This window comes from Equus asinus, chromosome 2 (assembly GCF_041296235.1).
Source record: "Equus asinus isolate D_3611 breed Donkey chromosome 2, EquAss-T2T_v2, whole genome shotgun sequence".
Lineage (NCBI taxonomy): Eukaryota > Metazoa > Chordata > Mammalia > Perissodactyla > Equidae > Equus > Equus asinus.
Window position 1 is genome coordinate 146,995,141 of NC_091791.1, and position 7,341 is coordinate 147,002,481.

The window sequence follows — 7,341 nt, forward strand, 5'->3', positions numbered from 1 at the left end:
ACCCACAATGTATCCATTCTACTGTGGGTGGAGTTTAAGTTATTTCCAACTTTTGGCTATTACAAACGATGCTACTATAAATGTTCTCATGCTTATTACTGCACATATAAATTTTATTGCCCACATTAAAATGGTTTACGTCCCCATCCATCTTAATCACACAACACCTGCCACCCCCCCAAAATTCGGTCTGTCACCTGACTCCCTCCTCCCACTCCCTGCGAGGGTTTTGGGAAATCCTGCAGAGTGTGCTATAGGTTTTTTCTTTTCTTTTTTTTTTAGGAAGATTAGCCCTGAGCTAACATCTGCTGCCAATCCTCCTGTTTTTTGCTGAGAAAGACTGGCCCTGAGCTAACATCTGTGCCCATCTTTCTCTACTTTTTATATGTGGGACGCCTGCTGCAGCATGGCTTGCCAAGCGGTGCCATGTCTGCACCCGGGATCCAAATTGGCGAACCCTGGGCTGCCGAAGTGGAAGGTGCACACACAACTGCTGCGCCACCAGGCCAGCCCCTTGCGCTATAGTTTTGTATTTCACAAATCTGTGCTGGTCGTCACTTACCACCTGCTGGCCCCAAACTGCTGGCCCCCGCTTACGTGGGATCTTCTGCTTTAGATAACATCCTGTGGTCAGTTTGGGGGCCACATCTTCTTGCAGGCTGTTTGTTCTCCTTCTCCTGTTCTCAGCAGGCACGTCCCTGCTTCACATAGCACAGCTAAAATCAAGCTGTAACTTGAAAACTTGTAACAAGATTCTCCTGGAGGCTCCAGGTTTCAGAAGAAAAGCACAATACAGGGAGAGGGAGGGAGAGACAGAGAGAGACACACACACACAGAGAACTCTTACTGCTACTAGATGTGGCTCCAGTTACACCTAAACTTACCAGGGAGTCCCATGACTGTGTCCCACCCCTCCATCCCCAGCCAGGGCCAAGTCACCTCCCCACATTGAGAGCATTGTCCCATTGAGAACATTGTCTCATTGAGAGCATTGTCCCTTGAGCAAGCCAACAACCTCTGCAGACTGTGTTCACCATCCTCTAGTCTAAAGCCTAGACTACCTCCCAAAATTTTAATTTCCTTTCTTTTCCTTTTCTTTTATTTTCTTTTTTTTTTTTGGTGAGGAAGATTGGCCCTGAGCTAATATCTGTGCCAATCTTCCTCTGCTTTGTATATGGGACACCACCACAGCATGGCTTGATGAGCAGTGTGTGGGTCCACGTCCGGGATCCAAACACACAAACTGTAGGCCAGTGAAACAGAGCATACAAACTTAACCACTACGCCACGGCCCTTTAATTCCCTTTGTTGAGGAGAATTTCCACTGCGTTCAGGGATAACCTCACTCTCTACCCCCAGGGGTGGGCTTGCCTCCTCCAGGACAATTTCATCCAGAATCTTTAGATTTCTCAATGTCTGGTTGCCTGGTCTCGAAAACTCCAGAGGGTGACATCGCCAGGGTCATCTTGAAGTGAGCTGGACTCAGGCTAGTCCAGGTTCTTTCCCATCTTTCCCTCCAGCGAGAGGTGGAATGGAGCCTGCTCTGGCTACCTCTTTCCTGTGGTCCCCGGGGGCCTCCACTCTAACTTTTCCTGTGGACAGTGGGCGACTCCTTGAATGTAAAGAGTAAATCGCCCATGCCTGGGCATTTGGAGTCTAAATCCAGACACAGGCAGGATTTATTCCTCTGAGACAAACTGCAGACTTCTTCCATCGGAGGCTGACTTTCGCAAGCTCTCCCACTTGCCCCCATTTCTGGGGGCTGGCCTGGTGGCGCAGTGGTTAAATGCATACGTTCTACTTTGGTGGCAGGGGGTTCGCCAGTTTGGATCCCACATGTGGACATGGCACTGCTTGGTAAGCCATGCTGTGGTAGGCATCCCACGTATAAAGGAGAGGAAGATAGGCACAGATGTTAGCTCAGGGCCAGGCTTCCTCGGCAAAAAGAGGAGGATTGGCAGCAGTTAGCTCAGGGCTTATCTTCCTCAAAAAAAAAAAAAAAATCATTTCTGAAGGTCTTTGTTGTTTTGTGAAACTCAATGGCACATTTGAGGAATCATGTAACAAAGGAGTGGCCTAGGGGAGGCCAATTCGACCTCCACCTTCTAGAAATGACCATTCTTGCCTTTGTCCCTACCCTCCTCCCATTCGCTAACCCGTCCACCAAGGTTTTTAAAATCTTCCATTCAACTAATGTTTATTGAGCACCTACCTTGTGCAAGTTAATCGGCGCCAGAGTGGTGAGCAAACCCCCCAGGGGCCTCACTCTTAGGGAATTTGCAGCTCGAAAATGTGGAGACAGGCATTAAACAAACAAATCCTTAATTACAAATTGTAGGAAGTGCTATAAAGGGGCGAAAAAAAAGCATGGCAACTGCAGGAGGTGATGGTGCAAAATTTAAATTGAGGAAGTCAAGAAAAAACTGTCTGAGGAGAGCTTTCTAAGCTAAATTTTGAGTTGCACCTATTAGACAAGGCACTCCCTGAGGTAGGAAATAAGCTGACCTGTTTGAGAAGGTGAAAGGAGACCCCTTTCGGGAGGCTGTGGCAAAGTGAGCAGGGAGTATGAGCTAGGTGGGGGAAGAGGCAGGCAGGGGTCAGATCATGCAAGGCCTTGAAGGCCATTTTAAGAAGGTTAAATTTTATTGTAATAACGATACTAAAACATATTTGATTTAATTTTTAATAGACAGTAAATGTTCATTAAATAAACAAGTAAATCATTAAATACAGCAAAAAATAGTTATAAAAGGCATCTGTGAAAAGTCCTCCTCCTACCTCTGGGCCCCATCTGCTCAATTCCTCTTCCAGATGGCTACAAATATTAATTGCTGACTAATAATTCCAGTGGGGTTTTTCTGGGCACATAAAAGCAAATCTATTCTGTATTCTCATTTTCCCTTTGTTTCTTTACACAAAAGGTACACGCTATTTTGCACCTTGCTGTTTTCCTTAATGTCCCTTGGAGCTGTTAAAAAATGAAATTCACGGGCCAGCCCCATGGCTGAGTGCTTAAGCTCATGCGCTCTGCTTTGGTGGCCCAGGATTTTGCTGGTTTGGATCCTGGGCGTGGATGTGGCATCACTCATCAGGCCACACTGAGGAAGCGTCCCACATGCCACAACTAGAAAGACCCACAACTAGAACATGCAACTATGTACTGGGGGGCTGTGGGGAGAAGAAGAAGAGAAAACAAAGGAAGATTAGCAACAAATGTTAGCTCAGGTGCCAATCGTTAAAAAAAATTCAACCGGGTAAATTTTAAAGGTCTTATTGGCTTTATTCAATCATTCATGAATTGGACAGCATCTCCCCTAGGAGACAGAAAGGAGCTCCAAGGAGCTGTACAAAATGGAAGACTTTAATAGGCAGAAGGGCGCGGGACAAGGAATTACACTAGCAAAAAGCGGATTGGTTGTGGGAAAGTCACCTTCCTTCAGGGGACAGTACAGACCTATCAGGCAGGTTATCTCCCTAGCTGACCAGGTGATTCCTGATTGACTGGCTTAAGAGTCCACTCCTGGGAGAGGCAGAAACTGTAATTAAGTTAGGTCTTGAGTCTCGACTTGGTGATGGTTGGGGTTTAGCATAAGTGACTCCATTTTGGTCTTGCTGTCTCTTTTCTAACAGAGCGTACTCATTCTTTTGCAGAGTTGCATTGTATGCATATGCCATAGTTTAATTAGTCTCCTAGTCATGGACATTCAGGTTGTTTCCAATCTTTTGCTATTACAAACCGTGCTGCAAAGAATAACCTTGCAGCCTTGTCATTTCACGAGGATATCCTGAAGTGGAATTGCTGGGTCAAAAGGCAGGTACATTTGCAGTTTTGGTAGATCCTTCCAGAATGCTCTGCACCATGACCTTGCACACAGAATGTATTTTCAAGCAGGGATTTTGCTATTCTGATAAGTAAAAAATGGTAGTTCAGTGTAGAATTAAGTTGATTTTCTCAGTTAGGGGCTTTTAATTTGCCTTTCTGCTAACATCTCCTCCTATTCTTTGTCCGTTGTTCTGTTAGGGTGCTGGTCTTTCTCTTCTTGCTCTTGTGTTATGAGTTGCAAATATTTTTGTTCTCAGTTTGTTATTATCTTTTGACTTTTCTTGTGTGTGTGGTTTTTTTTGTAAATATAGCTGAATTTATGGTTTCTGGTTTTTGAGCTATAGTTAGAATGATATTCTTCACTCTGAGGTGGTCAGCAAAGCTCTTAAATTTTCTTCATGGAATTTTAACTTTTATTTTTTTAACAGCTTTATTGAAGTATATTAATATACAAAAAATTGCACATTTAATATACATAATTTGATGAGTTTGGACATATGCATATGTCTGTGAAACTATTACCTTGATTATGGTGATGGTTTCACATAATTTTATGCCTATTTAAAAAATTTACGTCTTCAATTTTTAAAAATAATTTATCCAGGAACATATTGTGAGGAATGGATTCAACTTATTATTTTTTTTCCAGGTGGCTGCTCCTTGTTCCGGCACAATTTATTAAATAGGTCATCTTCTTCCCTCTTATCTGAGATGCCACTTTAGTAAATGCTAAATTCCTATAGGTATTTAAATTTGTCTCTTCATACATCAGTATCTCATTGTTTTAATTATTGAGGCTTCTTAATATATTTTAGTACCTTCTTGGTAGGAACATAATCTTCTTGTTACTCTTCTTTCACAAAATTTTCCTCATTATTTTAGTTTATTTTTTTCTTATGAACTGTTAAAGTAGCTACTGAATTCCAAAACAGAACACCCAAAAAGCTTGTTGGTGTTTTCACTGGGATTGTGTTAAATTTATAAATTAATTTAGGGAAAATTGATATCTTTGTGATGCTGAGTCTTACTCTCCAAGAATATGGCATCCTTCCATTTACACAGGTCTTCTTGCATTTCATTCAGTAACAGTTAAAAGAAAAACATGTTTACCATGTTCAAGGAAATAATATTCAAGATTTAAGAATTTGGCAAGAAATTGAAGATTATAAACAAAGAACCGAATGGAAACTCTGCAACTGAAAAAAATACAATAACTGATGATAGGAAACCAATAGACAAGTTTACTATCATATTAAATGCATCTGAAGAGAGAACTCAAAGATAAGTCAGAAAAAAATTTCCAAACTGAAACTCAGAGAGATAAGAAGATGGACAATAAAGAAAAAAATATAATATATATAACATACCGTTTATATAACAATAATACATAATATATGCATATATAAATATATATTCTATATATGAGATAAGGTAAAAAAGTTTAACATAGGCATAATTGGAGTTGCAGAAGAATAGAAGAGACGTAATGAAGCAGAAGCAACACGTGAAGAGAAAATAACTGATATTTTCCCATTTAAAGTGCCTAACTTGGTGCTTGGTACTTTCTATGTGCTCAGTGCACGTCAGCAGCTATCACTGTCAATCTTCTTATTTTTCCCACCCCTGATCCTATGAAAGATTGTACTATTGGCAATATCGCTGGAGTCCAACTCCACTAGGCCATTTTTTTCACCGAAGATCTATGTTCTTGGGGCATTCTTCTTCTTCTTCTTCTTCTTTTTTTTCCCTCACCAGCTTTATTGAGGTGTGATCCCCATACTGTAAAATCCTCCCAATTAAAGTGTACAAATCAGCGCTTTTAATATATTCAGAGGGTTGTGCAACCACTGCAACAATCAATTTTAAAACATTTTATTCACCCCTTCCTTCAAAAAATCCTGTTCCACTTAGCTGTCAACCTCTGACTCCCCACGCCCTAGCCCCTGCTAACCAGTAATTTACTTTCTGTCTCGATAGATTTGACTATTCTGGACATTTCATATAAAGAGAATCATACAATATGTGGTCCTTTGTGACTGACTGCTTTCACTTAGCATAATGTTTTCAAAGTTCATCCATGATGTAGCACGAATCAGTACTTTATTCCTTTTTTTTTTTTTTTTTGAGGAAGATTAGCCCTGAGCTAATATCTGCCACCAATCCTCCTCTTTTTGCGGAGGAAGTCTAGCCCTGAGCTAACATCCGTGCCCATCTTCCTCTACTTTGTATGTGGGACCCCTGCCACAGCACAGCTTGATGAGTGGTGCATAGGTCCACACCGCGGATCTGAACTGGTGAATCCGGGTCACGAAAGCGGAACATGTGAACTTAACTGCTGTGCCACCGGACTGGCCCCGGTACTTCATTCCTTTTTATTGTGGAATAATATTCTGTTATGTGGATACACAGTACCACATTTTATTTATCCATTCATCTGTTGAGGGACATTTGGGTTGTTTCCACTTTTTGACTGTTATGAATAATACTGCCACGAACATTCATGTGTAAGTTTTCGTGTGGACGTAAATTTTATTTCCTTGGGTGTATAGCTAGGAGTGGAATTGCTGACTCATAAAGGAGCTCTCTGTTTAGCCTTTCAAAGAACTGTCAGACCGTTTTCCAAAATGGCTGCACCATTTTACATTCTCACCAGTAATATATGAAGGTTCCAATTTCTTCACATGCTGACTGATGTTTCTTATTATCTGTCTTTTTGATTCTGGTCATACCCATGGGTGTGAAGTGGTATCTCACTGTAGTTTTTTCAGGGGCAATTTAAAAAAAAATTTATTTCAAAATTATTATAAATTCAGAAGAAGTTGCACAAACAGCATGGAGTCCATGAACCATTCACCCAGCTTCTCCCAATAGTAACATCTTACATAACTACAATACAATATCAAAACCGGGAAATTGACATTGGTGTAATACTGTTGATTAGGTTCAATTCAGATCTCACCAGTTTTAGGATGCACTCTGCTATGGACTGAATATTTGTGTCTCTTCCCTCCTCCCAAATCCATATGTTGCAGCCTAACCCCCAGCGTGATTGTATTAGGAAGTGGGGCCTTTAGGAGATAATTAGGTTTAGATAGATTCTTGAGAGCGGAGCACTGTAATGGGAGTAGTGCTCTTATAAGAAGAGGAAGAGACTGACACTCTCCACCGTGTGAGGACGCAGAAAGAACATGGCCATGTGCAAACCAGGAAGAGAGTTCTCAGCAGACACTGAATCTGCTGACACCATGGAAAGGGGTTTGCCAGGTAGGCAGTTGGATATGAGGTTTTGCAGCTGGGAACACTGGGAGGGGCTCATGGATATCACACAGGTAACATTTAAAGCCATGGAAATGGATGAGGCCATCTAGGAAGAAAGACGAGAGGAAGGCTGTACCCCTGAAGCATGCCGACATTCAAGGGCTGGCTGGAGGAGACAGACAGCCAGAGAAGTGAAAGGAAGAGCAAGAGAGGCCATGTTATGGGAGCTCAGAGAGACTGTTTGCCTCAACGACAAGGAG